The following is a 15,080-nucleotide window of genomic DNA, read 5'->3' as shown; positions in this document are numbered from 1 at the left end:
TTCATCCATTCCATCCATCATGGTCCATATTTATGGTAGGTTTATTGTGAAGTAACGTCTGATTTTATCCCAAACCAGCACCTTTTTCTAAACATAAACAATAATATAACATAAATAATAAGTAGTTTTGGTACCTAAACCAAACTGCGACTGTTTCACAATGTTAATGACGTGTGTAAAACCGCCACCGTGACTTTCCCTGGTTTAGATATGAGGTCGCAAGAGTAAGAGCCTTTTTATTTGGGAGCTCCAGCTGTGGTCTTTGGGGGCAGGTCATTAATCAGCTCGACAACAAAGGAACACATTCCTACACTTTCTCCTTTGTCTGATCTTGAGCAAAATCTGCCCCGTTAAACACTCACCAAAGCTCTTTTATTTTTGGATTCTTCTTCAACCAAATCATCTCTATTACGTACATTATGGAAATATCCAACAAAACAGTACAAACAATAGTATAGGTTTAATAAATAGGAGAGCCTGAGGCAGTGATGGGGTGGTTGCCAGAGGGGGGAGGGAGAGAGGGAGAGAGAGGGAGAGAGATCATGGAGCAGAATGGTCTTTCTGTATGGACAAATGCCATTACTGACAGACCATAAACAGAACAGCATGTGGGCGAGGTTCTGCAAATATCAAGAGGGGCTACAGCAGGTGTTCCCCTCTTTCATTGGGATTGCAAAATAAATTCCATCTCATGTGATTTGATTTCCTGCTGCCGTTTGCAATTATCATCCCACCCCGTTACACAGGATCCAGAGGAGTGAGTGGCCCCTCCCTTGGTCATGTAGGCTCCCTGTAAACCCCTCAGGCACACTGGGAAATGATGCATGTCATTTTGAACACACCAGATGGGGTCCCGGAGCAGAGAACATGGAGGCAGAGCAGCAATCTTCTCATAATGGGATGGAAATGAAGGAGGCTCAATGTGAATGACAGGTAGCAAACCTGCATGAAAAAAAACCAAACAAACATTAGTTAAAGTGCTCATATTATGCTCATTTTCGGGTTCATTATTGTATGAATGTGAATATGTGTTTCAAAAAAACACAATATTGTTGGCAGGTTGAACTATAAGACTGTGAAAATGCATCATTAGAAAGACTACACGTCACTAGGCTACGTCCACACCGCAAATCTTGATTCTTAAATCAGATTTTTTGCTCAGATCTGAGTCTTTGTTTGTCTGATCACATGACCTTTTAAAATGTGGACTATATCAGATTCCAGGGTGAACTGTTTGTGGTTTTGAACTGACCCACATGCTCAAAAGACCAATACCAATGACATCAGACGCAGCACGCTGCTGACCTGAACGTCAGGGAGGTGATGGAAGAAGTCCGCATTTTCACTTTTATTTCAACATGTTTGTGTATTGGCAGCCGTAACATTAATGAGCAGGTGCTGAGGAGGAGGAGGATGAAGAGAAAGAGAGACTATGAGTAGAGTAACTAGAGTTATGGCTGCACATTCACTACAGAGGTCTGTGTGGATGCAGAGAGTTTTTCATTTTACTGTCTGTGTCTCGGGCTAAGTCCCGCTGGCGCATCATTGTGACAAATGTCGATGTAGATTGACGTAAAAGTTGCATCAAAAAAAAAAAAAAAAAAATCAGACCTGGGTCTGATTCAGGACCACATATGGAAGTGGTCTAAATTTGATTTGAAAAAAATCTGTCAGAGTCTTCACACTTCTTCTGAAATCGGACCTGGTCACTTGACCCCAAAAAAATCTGATTTGGGCCACTTTTGCCTGCAGTCTGAACGCCTAAGGGACGTCTCTCTGAAGCTACGATGTCTGCGTGTTTGGTACCGGGATGTAACGTCACTCACACGAGCAGTCTCACCGCTCTCACAGCCACGTTGTCAGAAGCAGCTTGCAGACGTTTTCGGAGGAAACTAACTTTTAAACACACACTGTCCTGCATTAAACAGCAGACAGACACACACAGCCACAATCTTGCAGCAGGGGAAAGTACACTTACTTTAGTACTGTGCTAAAGTACAATTTTTATGTACTTCTACTTGAGTATTTACATTTTAAGTAGCCTGGATCAATGGAAGTACATTTCAGGATTATTGCCCGACACCTTACGCTCTCTGTGTGTTGCCGTTCGCAAACTTTGTTCGCTTCGGGAAATAAAAACAACCTTCGAGCTAGCGAGCTACACGCTGAAAATGTCACTTTTTGAAGAACATGTGGATAGTGCAACAAGGCAGGCCTGCTCGGTTCTTTCAGTGAATGATTGTAGATTTACAAAAAATATGTTCACAGCATTTACTTTCTTAACTGGGACGTTTTGGGTTAAGGTCAGTTGTCTCTGAGGACAGAAGTAGTCCTATGCGTACAGATTGTAAAGCCCATTGAGGCAATTTGTGACTTGAGTTGACGTGAGAAAGATATGTGCCGATGCATTTGGCTGTATGTGATTATATGTGTCTGCATGTTGGAGCTGTGTGCCAGCATCAGAGACAGAGTATTATCAGGGGGATATAATGAGGCTTTGACAGTGTTACGCACATCTAAATTGGCGGGCGATGCAGCCGAGACTCCCAGTAATAAGACACCCACATGCTGAAGCCGAGCACCTCATTAGGTAGGACATGCAGCGGTGGTGGGCGGAGGGAGAAGAGAGGATGGGTGGGAGCAGGAGAGAGATGAAGGGAAGAGTTCTCCACACCCAATCTGGAGATAATCTTTGAGAATGCTGCGGCCGTATCGGGACTTTGCATCGGCAGTTCAAAGTGTTGGTGACACTCCGGGAGGAGGGGTGGAGGGGTGAAATGCTCTGAACTGGTAGCAGGATCTGAGCTATCACGCTTGAGCTGCCCACAGCTCTTTAGTGTGGAAGGACGATTAGTTATAGCTGGCCAAGCACACTCAAGTGCATAATGGGGACCAAAACGTCAAGTACAGTGAGTAACAGGGTGATAAGGAGGTGGTAGCAGTAGATAGGTTAGCTTTTATCAGCATTTTATCTCAATTTATTGAAGATTTCTGGTACAGGATTAGCCTTTATTTGAAACTCGGGGCCCCTTAAGGAACATAAAATTCAACAAATAAACAATAACATTTAAATTACAACAGATAACATTTTTAAAACAAGGACATATGTTGGTTAGGGTTGGGTATCGTTTGGGTTTTTTCCGATACCGGGGCTAAAACAATACTTTTAAAACGGTGCCGGTGCCTAAACGGTGCGTGAACCGAAATATAAATAATATATTTATAACGTATATAATATAAAATATAAAAAAGGAGCACAAAACAACAGTTGGTGACATTAAAGAACCTGTTTATTGCTAAGGCCATATGGTCAAAATTAAATGATTGATTAATAATGTAATAACAATAACTTATAACAATGACTTATTTCACCAGTAGATTGCTGGAAAACGACAAAAACAACCACCAGATGGGAAAAAGGTATTTTACAATAACTTTGAATGCACCATGAGGCTGGCGAGTTTCAAGTGAACGCACCGTCTGTTGTTTTTGACGTTGGCAGCTGCAGTCAGACCGTTACGTCCCGCTGTTGGATCCTCTACAGGAAATACAGTCACACTTTACACCGCTTAACGTCAGCTGTCAGCATTTTAACCTTTGGGTTTAATCCAGCTGCGAGCTAACGGTAACGTAGCGTCCCGTGCAGCGATGCTTCTGAAAAAAAACAAGTCAGGCACCGAAATGAGGAACCGAAATTTTCGTTCTTATTCGGTCTCGTTACTACCGTTTACGTCAGAATCATGCCCTATTGCACCATGTTTCGGTACCAACCCTATACAGGATATAAGAATCCTCCATTGCAGACTCAAACACTGTGTACAACGAGGCATGGGCCGGGTACGGGTTTCAGGGTCACAGGTTCAAAACCGTTAACTTTTTCCGTCATAGCGTTCCTTCGGTAGGAGACGTTTGTCGGTCTTGAAGGACAGAAAGTGCATTTTAGAAACCCGTCTCCCGGCCAGTCTGCAGTGGAATAAATAAAATGAATTGTGTTCAATGGAATAAAAATGTTTTTTAACCCAGACATTTCAAAATAATACATTTTAAAGGTGTAACTGCAATACCGTGAAACTGTGATATTTATGCTGAAGGTTAGCATACCGGCCCATGCCACACACACACACACACACACACACACACACACACACACACACACACACACACAGACACATACACACACACAGACACACACACACACACACAGACACACAGACACTCCCACACACACACACACACACACACACACACACACACACACACACACACACACACAGAGACACACACACACACACACACACACACACACACACACACTGATTTCAGAAAATCACATTAATTTCATGATTAAAAATTACTAACCAGCTTTATAATTGTACGTGAGATCTTTTGACAAACAAGATATATTCTTGAAAGATTAAAGGTGCCGTAGGGAGGATTGTGAAGATCCAGGACTTAGCCAAACAATATGAACATCAACAACTTCTCAGCCCCTCCCCCCTTTCTGCTGAAGCCCAAAACGGTCTCTAAGCCCCTCCCCCCACAAGGGAGAATGAATGTGTGTGCATGAGCAGTGATTGACACGCAGTTAGACACCCCCCTGGCCCTGATTGGTCCATCTGAAGAGTTAGACACCCCCCCTGGCCCTGATTGGTCCATCTGAAGAGTTAGACACCCCCCCTGGCCCTGATTGGTCCATCTGAACAGGTAGACACCCCCCTGGCCCTGATTGGTGCATCTGAACAGTTAGACACCCCCCTGGCCCTGATTGGTCCATCTGAACAGTTAGACACCCCCCTGGCCCTGATTGGTGCATCTGAACAGTTAGACACCCCCTGGCCCTGATTGGTCCATCTGAACAGGGAGCTGTGGATTGTTGTAAATCTCTCTCCAGGCTGTAGGTGGAGCCAGAGGAGCTGATTATTTTAATGACCTGCTTCCTGTAGTTCTACTGGAACATCGGGTCAGTTTCAGCAGATATGACAGAAAGGGAGTTTTAGAAGACTTACCTGCTGCAGCTTTAACTGAAGGGGAACGCACACCTTCTTCTGGAAGCTCGTTCCATGCTTTAACGCACGCAAAGTTTTGCTCTTATAAGACAACCTAGGGCTGCAACTAACAAGTATTTTCATCATTGATTATTTGTTTTCCGTTGATTATGTTCTTCAATAATCGATCAGGTTTACAAAATGTCAGAACATTTTGAAAAATGTCAGAACATTTAGAAAAATGTCGATCCCAAAGCCAGTATTTATTAGGGGTGGGAAAGAAAATTGTAAATAATATGTATCCTGATCTTTTTTGCGACGATATTAAAAACAGTCTCTTCTTTCCCACTGCCATCACTCTCCTGAACTGAGGATAAGAGGGGGGGTCACTCCCTCTATGGCCCCTCACCCACTCCTCTACACATTACACACCTATCATCCCAATATGCATCCTGCACACTACTTTGCAGTATTACTTTTTGCACTTTACATCCTACTCCATGTGTACTTGTCTTGATATTACGTCTCATTTGTATATTTGTATATTATGTTGATATGTGCCTATATGTATATTGTTGTCTCTATTGTACAGTATATTACTACTACATGTCTATTTGCTGAATGTATAGAGAGTTAACACCTACCAAAGTCAAATTCCTTGTGTATGTAAGTATACTTGGCCAATAAAACTGATTCTGATTTTCCCCAGAATCAACATTTATTTAACGCTTTACCAATGATTCACCTAAATATTTTCCGTGTATATGGTAGCACTGACGGCGACTACATCATATCGGTTTCCAGCAAAACTAGACTAAAAGCAGAAAATGCAGAAAATCCATCTCATGTTCTTCTGTACAAATGAAATAAATGTAATTTGTGATGTGCATTCTTCTCAGAAAACAATCTTTATCTAGAAATGTCTCATGATATATTGTCTCTAAAAGTGTATTATTCAACTTTTGTTTTTGTTAGAAAAAGGAAAAGAAAATCGCAATACTTAATACTATCAAATCTGCACCCATGTATTGTAAAAAGAAACAAATCGGGACAAAAGCACATGGTCCCAGCCCTAGTATTCATTGGGGATGCACCTATTTACTGTCATCGGCCCATCGGCAAAGAAGGTGACATGCACCGATGGCTGCAGCCGATGTTAATCTACAGTATTTTGAATGTTTAATGTTGAAATTTAGAATGTTCCTGTGACATTTCAAGTGTGCAACGATTACCGGAAAGCTAATAAAACAACGGAGAGATGACCTGGAAGCCAAGAGAGCTCAGACCAACAGAACGACTCAGCCCATGTTAACCACAGCCTTCGGGAAGGTGAAATACCAGCAGACAGCGTAGCTTACCGGCTGGTAGCATGCAGCTAAGGACACAGGAGATGCATCTCATGGCCCTTATCTGACAGCTCCTCGACTCCTCGGTCCTCGGCTGAACCAGAGGTTGTTCTGTTCCTCCTCAGTGAAGGCCGTCTCAAAGCTCTTCTTCCTGTCCTGAGGAGACAGGAGCGAGGAGGGATCATGGAGGAGCGAGGAGGGATCATGGAGGAGAGAGGAGGGATCATGGAGGAGAGAGGAGCGAGGAGGGATCATGGAGGAGTGAGGAGCGAGGAGGGATCATGGAGGAGAGAGGAGAGAGGAGAGAGGAGAGAGTAGGGATCATGGAGGAGCGAGGAGGGATCATGGAGGAGAGAGGAGGGATCATGGAGGAGAGAGGAGGGATCATGGAGGAGTGAGGAGCGAGGAGGGATCATGGAGGAGCGAGGAGGGATCATGGAGGAGCGAGGAGGGATCATGGAGGAGCGAGGAGGGATCACGGAGGAGAGAGGAGAGAGGAGGGATCATGGAGGAGCGAGGAGAGAGGAGAGAGGAGGGATCATGGAGGAGAGAGGAGGGATCATGGAGGAGCAGAGAGAGCGAGGAGGGATCATGGAGGAGAGAGGAGAAAGGAGAGAGAGGATCATGGAGGAGCGAGGAGGGATCATGGAGGAGAGAGGAGAAAGGAGAGAGAGGGATCATGGAGGAGCGAGGAGGGATCATGGAGGAGAGAGGAGAAAGGAGAGAGAGGATCATGGAGGAGCGAGGAGGGATCATGGAGAGAGAGGAGAAAGGAGAGGAGGGATCATGGAGGAGCGGAGGAGGGATCATGGAGGAGAGAGGAGGGATCATGGAGGAGCGAGGAGAGAGGAGAGAGGAGAGAGGAGCGAGGAGGGATCATGGAGGAGCGAGGAGGGATCATGGAGGAGCGAGGAGAGAGGAGAGAGGAGGGATCATGGAGGAGCGAGGAGGGATCATGGAGGAGAGAGGAGAGAGGAGGGATCATGGAGGAGCGAGGAGGGATCATGGAGGAGAGAGGAGGGATCATGGAGGAGCGAGGAGAGAGGAGCGAGGAGGGATCATGGAGGAGCGAGGAGGGATCATGGAGGAGCTCTAGGCGAGGATACAGAGAGCAGCCTTCCTGGAAGCCGTGCAGCTGAAGGAGTTGCTAACTCCACCCAAACAGCTGATGAATTCATGTGATGCTTCAGAGGAAAGGACGTCTCATCCCTCTACAACACATTTCCTCGGTTCCTCTCTCCTCCCGTGATTTCCTCCCGTCTCCCATGTTCCTCCTCGTTGGAAGGGACTAAGACGTAAGAAAGGGAGGCAAGTGGAGGAGCCGAGAAGGCAATTTAAGCGACATGAGAAGCGCCGAGGGTAACGTTAGCATACCAGCTGGTAGCATGCAGCCAAAGATACAGGGTGAAGTTAGCTTACCGTTAGCTTGACTTTTCCAGACACAGCTGCCGGAGTCGGAGATGACGGAGACACAACAAAAATCCTCCTGCTTCCCTGAAGTCACAGGTGAAGCAACATTTTGAGATTTGTTTAACAAACATCGGCCAAATAATAGACTCGTTGGAGATGAGCCATATCTGCGATCACTGTTGATCGCCGCCCAATGCATGCTGGGTAGATTTGTGTCCGACTTGCTCTGACGTCATGCACACGTGGGCAACGAAAACGTCACGAGATCAAGGCGGCCGCAGGTTTGAGAGCCAGGCAGCGCTGTTGCTTTTCACCCACTGCAAGACCCAGGCAGACCCAGGGCATGCTGGGAAACGCCGGCCTCTCAGCTGATTGGTTCAGAATCGACTCAACATGTTTTATATGAACTTTTTATTGATTTTGATTGAGGGATTTTAACAGCTATTTGTCTGATTTAAAGGCTCATTCTGTACAAACCACATGTTGTGTGGCCGAGTTATGTGTAGAAGTCAGAGAGACTAAATCTGTTCAGATTACAGATCATCTTCAGTGAAAATCAGCAACAGATCGCATGTAGAGCATGTTGACATCATAATAAAAACTGGAGACGGTGTAGGAGCTGATGTACGGGTCTGATAACATTTCATTAAATCGGAATCGACCACAGTGTTTCTGTCACTTCCTGTTCAGCCTGAAGGCTGCTGGAAACGGCTGGGAACTGTCCGACTTGACAGTGGATTTTTGTCACCGCCCCCGCCTGCCCCCGCCTGCTCTCGTCTACTTTACAGGCGAGGCGCAGTTCATCTCCAACGAGCCTAACAATTCTACACATCAGTATCGGCTGAGGAATTTGCAATCGGTGTATCCCTAGTAGGCTATTTATTCACGACTGGCCACACACTTTCAGCATAAATTCACAACCTTTTTAACCGTGCGTCTATTCTCTCCGTCACTCAAAGCTTTGAACACAGAACAAACTATCTCAAAGTTCAGTGTCCGTATCTCTGATGTGTGTGGCAGTCATCTGAGGCCCTGCAGCCTACTGCATATAAAGGGATTGTCTAATTAGACCAACAAGCATCAGCTGCATCAATTAACTCACCTGGCGCTGCTCTCATGAGCCGTCCCCACACCTCCCCCCCCTGCAGCTGAATGCAGGCCACGCCCACCTCCACAGTCACGGCAATCCATTTCCTATTGTTGAGATATTTCAGTCAGGATCAAAGTGGTGGACCTACAGACAGACAGACACTGAGTATGTTGACATGCACACTAATATTCCACTATTAGTGTGCATGATACAGCTCATTCAAACAGCATATTCCTTTCGGATATTCCAAATAAGGCCTTTTTTCAGAATTTGGCATAGTTTGATTAAGACCGGGTTCTGGATATGCGACTTTTCAAGAAGGTGGTTGAAGGACTGAAAGGGGGAGGCTGCGTTTGCACGGTCAAACAAGTCCTCCACTGGTGGAAAACCTTGAAAAAAAATCCTGTTTTGCACGGCTGCATGTAAACTTATCCTTATCCTTAACCTTTCACGGTATAAGGACAAATACCAGAATATTATGTGCATGTAAACATAGTCATTGCCATCAGTAGAGCCATGCTAGCGGGCTGTGTGACTGATTGCAATTATGTCAGTATACAAACTGAGTTTGAGAAGTATGTGCTCTTGTTAACTTTGTTGGTCATGTGTTCAGTTGTTCATTTACTCTAAATATGTGTTGCACAGCCAGCTTTAGAAACCAATGTAATTGGTAATTTGAGCGGGTGGGTTTAAGTGAGTTTGTGTCTACGATGGAGACTCTCAGGCATCAACTCAATTATCACCTCTCTTCTCCACCCTGCCTCGCTCTGATGTGTTATTTCCTGTGTTGAAGAAGCCGACAGTTTCTCAAACAATTACATTACACTAACGACGGCTCGCTCAGTTTTGCAATCAACCTGAAATGCCCCCTCCATCCACCTATTTCTGTTCTGTCCCAACCAAAACCTCCCAGGCTGTGTGTCCATCATGTGGCTTAAAATGGCTCAAGAAGACGCAGGCTGACATGCTGACAAAAGGACCTAATATAAGTATTGCAGGGGCCTGCAGCAGCACACAATGAGCTGTCAAGTTTCCGACCCGTGAATCAGTTTTGCAACATGATGGATAGCACCGCTGGGACACAAAACCTCTGCCCTGATTCTGTTGTTTGGTTTATTCGCAGATAACAAAGCCATCGTTTTTAGACTCATTACAGACGAACAAAGACTGTGGTTCAGTCAGACACTTTATCGCTCTTCCCCCTCTTTCTCTGTCTCTTCTCCAGCTGCTTGTCACAGTCATACATTTACCTCTTTCTTTGTCTTTCACTGCTCTCTTACTCTGCATAATTTATGAGGCTCTCCATCCCGAAGATCCATTACTCGCTCATCAGGCGACCCAGTTATAACGGGGAAGCCTGCACTGCAGATATGGTCAGCGTGCGGCTCATATATCAACATTTATGGAAACATCGTCCACTCATTCAGATGTTGAATGTGCAATCAGAGCCCACTAGCTCAGTCATAAAAATGACGTAGTACTGGACTGTGGCAAGTATTGTTATGTTAGTAACGTGGCTCTAGGAATTAAGGTCAGGATCAAGGATAACACCCAGATTTCTGGCGTGTGGTACTTCTCAGGGAGAGAACGAGGCTAAATGAGAACATATTTTTTGCTGCAGACTTTCAGCACTAATGGTTAAACTTGCTGGTATGATTTTGTTAAACTGAACTTGGTTTTGTCCTGGCTGAGCTGTAAAAAGTTGTAGTGTAGTCACAATACCAAAATTATGACTTTCATTGTGATATCTGCCTAAATATCTCCATTCTGATACTGAAGCAATACCACGGCAAAAACCTAAAACTGTGGAATGCGTTTTTACTCATTAAATTAATAAATATGCCTATGAAATAATTAAATATACTTTTTAAAAGAAAGAGCACAAAAAGTGCAGCTAGTCTATTGTGTGTCTTTAGCTGCAGACTGTTGCACGTCCCTTTCCAACACTTCCAATCCTTTGTTTAGCTTTCAGCATTTCATCCGTGTTTAGGCCAGCTACAAGCTACAGGTGGCTAACGTTACCTGCTGCCAAGGGTAGTGTTAACTAGCATCATGTGCATCGATGCCTCTGTTGCCTGTAACGCCCGTTTCAGAACACCAGAGGGCAGCTCAGGGATTTAAGTGGCCCTGAAATGAGGCACCGGAATCTGCTTTTTCGGTCTAGTAGATACCAGTCGTATACTAACCGTACTCCTAATGACAGAAGTAAGCAGAGGAACTGCGGCATGCGCTAGCTAGCCAGTTCTTGCCTCATTTGTGGCCTGCAAAAATGCTACTGTAGCTGTCAAATTTTGCAGAGACAAACCTTCAGTTATATATCCATAGAGTAAGCAGAGCACTTAATCAAATAGAGCAAATTATGGGAAATACAGCTCTTATTAAAACGCTGTTGTCTATGTCTATAATGATTTCAACCAGTTTTTTTATCACTTTTTGGATCTCTATGTGATAAGGATTGGTATAAGTGCATGTAATCAGTGTTGCTGTCATAACATAAGCTGTATTTCTGTAAAGGTAACATGTTCAAACTGAACAGCAGTGGACCCAGTATTGACCCATGAGTAGGGTTGGGTACCATTTGGATTTTTACGATTCCGATGCCGAACCAGTACTTTTAAAACGATTCTGTTTCCTAAACCGATTCTTGAAAAACTGAAAAATGACATCAAAGAAAGGCTCTTTTATGGAGTTTTAAAGTACTTAGGTTTAAGTCACCTAACACATAACTACAATAATTTAACAAATAACAGTTTTAACACTATTAACAAGTAACAACTAAATAAATGTTGAGTTGGTATGCTAACCAGCTTCAAACTGCAGAAAAATGACCATATTTGCTTCTCTGTCACGACAGACACCTCTCCTGACTTATGGGATGTCCTGCACAGGAGAAACCTCTCAGATGGAGTCCAAGAGGCCTGGACACACAGGGAGGAGTTAGAAAGGGCAGACTCCCCCACCACCAGGCTACAGGGTCTGGCAGACTCCCCCACCACCAGGCTACAGGGTCTGGCAGACTCCCCCACCACCGGGTCTGGCAGACTCCACCACCACCAAGCTACAGGTTCTGGCAGACTCCCCCACCACCGGGTCTGGCAGACTCCACCCCCCACCAGGCTACAGGGTCTGGCAGACTCCCCCACCACCAGGCTACAGGGTCTGGCAGACTCCCCCACCACCGGGTCTGGCAGACTCCCTCACCACCAGGCTACAGGGTCTGGCAGACTCCCCCACCACCGGGTCTGGCAGACTCCCTTACCACCAGGCTACAGGGTCTGGCAGACTCCCCCACCACCAGGCCTTGGGTCTTGTCCTGAATAATAGACTAGCAGAACAAGTGTAATATGTTGACTAGTGATCCCGGTCAGTGAACGGTTAATATGCTTTTACGTCTGTTTTGGTGAGCCCAGAGGGAAGATATGGCATTTTAAAGGTAGCCTACATTTACGGTAGCTAGCTACAGAGAAAGTGTGATATTTTTACGTCCGTTTCGGAGCGTGTACAAAAAGCCGTCTATCAGCAGTGATAACAGAGTGCATGTTGGGAGAATAGCTCGGACAGTCTGCTGCTGTCCGGAGCGACAGAGGGGAAATATTTCAGTCGGGACCGAAATGAGGAACCGAAATTTGCGTTTCAATCCGGTCCAAATACTACGGTTTGTGTAGGAAACCGTAGTACCCAACCCTACCCCTGAGGGACTCCATATTCAGATGCTAAGGAATGGCATTGCTATTGGGCAAAATATCATTCGTTCAAATCACTACATATTATTTACCCACACACTAAAAAGATCTCATTATAATACATGATCAGTGTTTTTGTAATATAATGGCCATGGAGATCATTTCAATTTGGTAAATGATTGGATTATGATGGTTTGTTCTCCCTTCCTACATTTAATTAACCTAAAAAAATAATCCTTTCGCTGGATAACCCCTCTGCAACACCTATCGTCTCTCTAGATCTGTGTTTAAACCAAGTATGGATCCAAAAAATGGGTCAGGCCGGTTGCCAGCTATTTGTATGTTTTAATGAGCTCAGGGCCAGCGAGTGAGATGATTTTCTTAAATGGATCCCAGGTTTCTCGAGGTTAAGAGCCTGTGTGCCTGAGCACTTTGCTTCGCAATGGAGTTAAGGCTCTAATAACACGCTCAATGGTACTTTGTCTTACATCTTAAAGCAGGAAACAAGGCAGATTAAGTGAAGTGGAAATATAAATGGAGTGGAAGTATGAAGTGATCTGAGGCACAGCGACACAGAGGGATATTTAAAGAAAATGCATCACCAGAATCCAGAAATATCTTTGCTATTGCCCAAAATAGTTTGCCCTCTTTCTTATTTTATTGCCAGCTGACGCTAGATAGATAAAGGGTCATATTTCTAACAATGCAAATAAGGAAGAAAATACATATTTTGAGTGCATATAATATTTTGAGTATATCTTTACTGAACTGGTATCTGTGGTAGGCATTATAATACTTTATATAATACTAAGAAACTGGTATTGTATCTGAAACCTAATTAATATCAAATCAGAAATAGCATCAACTCATCAGGACCTTGTGACTCAGAAGCTAATCAAAATCATTGGCGATACCGCAGCCAAATGGGCATCAGATAAGTGTCATGTCAAGTTTATTTCATCCATAAAAATGGATATTACCGCGCTCATACCCGCCTTAATGCACATTTATTTATTTTTTTAACCTTTATTTATACTCGAAGGGCATTAAGGTTTCCCTCATTTTCAATGACGACGAGTTTACATCAGTTTTTTGAGTATGACTACTCAAAAAACTGTTGCAATGACAAGTAAACAAAGCCAAAGCAAAACCAAACAGTTTAAAGATTAAACACCCAATATTTAAAACCAGTAGCAGATGGGAGTACCGCTCACCTCAGAGTATTATGTATGTGCTACAGGGCAGGGGTGTCAAACTCATTTTCACAACATTATCACTTCACGGGCCATACACGTCGGCTTTGACGTGCTTTTGTTACTGTATGTCACTTTTTCTAACATCTTGGTAGCTTTTTTCCTCATTTTTGTTGTTTTTGTTGCGACTTTTTTGGGGTCTTTCTCAGACATTTGTCACCTTTTTGTAAATGTGTTGCTTTTTCCAACATTTTTCTTCACTTTTTGTCGCATTTTTCTTGACATGAAGCCCTACGAAAGTCATCAAAAGAGTCCCTTAGCCATCACAGCAAATCAAGCAAAACAATGATTACATTTTTTCAACAATAACCTGTTTTCACAGCTTAATGAAATCTCTCTCTCTCTCTGTCTCTCTCTCTCTCTCTCTCTCTCTGTCTCTCTCTCTCTCTCTCTCTCTCTCTCTCTCTCTCTCTCTCTCTCTCTCTCTCTCTCTCTCTCTCTCTCTCTCTCTCTCTCTCTCTCTCTCTCTCTCTCTCTCTCTCTCTCTCTCTCTCTCTCTCTCTCTCTCTCTCTCTCTCTCTCTCTCTCTGCTTCTGGGGGAATTTCGAGTCTCAGAGTCGGCAAATGTGTGCCTTGACCAGCTGCCACTTCGCTTGTTTGAAAGCCATGATGTCTCTCTCTCTCATGGGGGGGCCAAATTCTCTGGGTGGGCAAAGCAGAGAAAGGGGAGGTAACCTTTCCCCTTATGACGTCATAAAGGGAAGATTCCTGATTGGCCCATCTGAGCTTTCATTTTCTCAAAGGCAGAGCAGGATACCCAGGGCTCGGTTTACACCTATCACCATTTCTAGCCACTGGGGGACCATAGGCAGGCTGGGGGAACTCATATTAATGTTGAAAAACCTAATGAAGTGAAATATTCATGCCTTTAAGAGGCGTTCACTTCTCAGTAAACCAACCAAAATTGGCCACGAACTTCATGATCCAATTGTCTTCTCTCCTTGCTATCAGCTGTCTTTTCAGGCAAACGTGCAACCCTCCTCCTTTTCCACCTCTGGTCATTGTCAACCATGGCAACCTGAGTCCCTTTACGGCAGACAGCTCCTTCGTTCGGTCTCCGGGTTCCTTCTCCACCATCACCAGTGTCTAGGCTCCATCAGGAGGAATATGTCTGGCTTCTCTACCCCTTTTAAAATATTTTCTACGATGGGGTCTAATCCCCAAAGACTCTGTACATTTCATATTATGCTTATGTACAATAAATCTTTGCATATCTGCAACAAAGTCTCTCCTGATTGAAATGGCTTCAAAAACAAACAAGTGCCAGTGGTAACTGCACCTCAAGGAAAAACAGGACCAGCCAACCTTACTAT

This window comes from Sander vitreus, chromosome 15 (assembly GCF_031162955.1).
Source record: "Sander vitreus isolate 19-12246 chromosome 15, sanVit1, whole genome shotgun sequence".
NCBI lineage: Eukaryota > Metazoa > Chordata > Actinopteri > Perciformes > Percidae > Sander > Sander vitreus.
The sequence above is the reverse complement of the archived record's forward strand: the minus strand, read 5'-3'. Positions refer to the sequence as shown.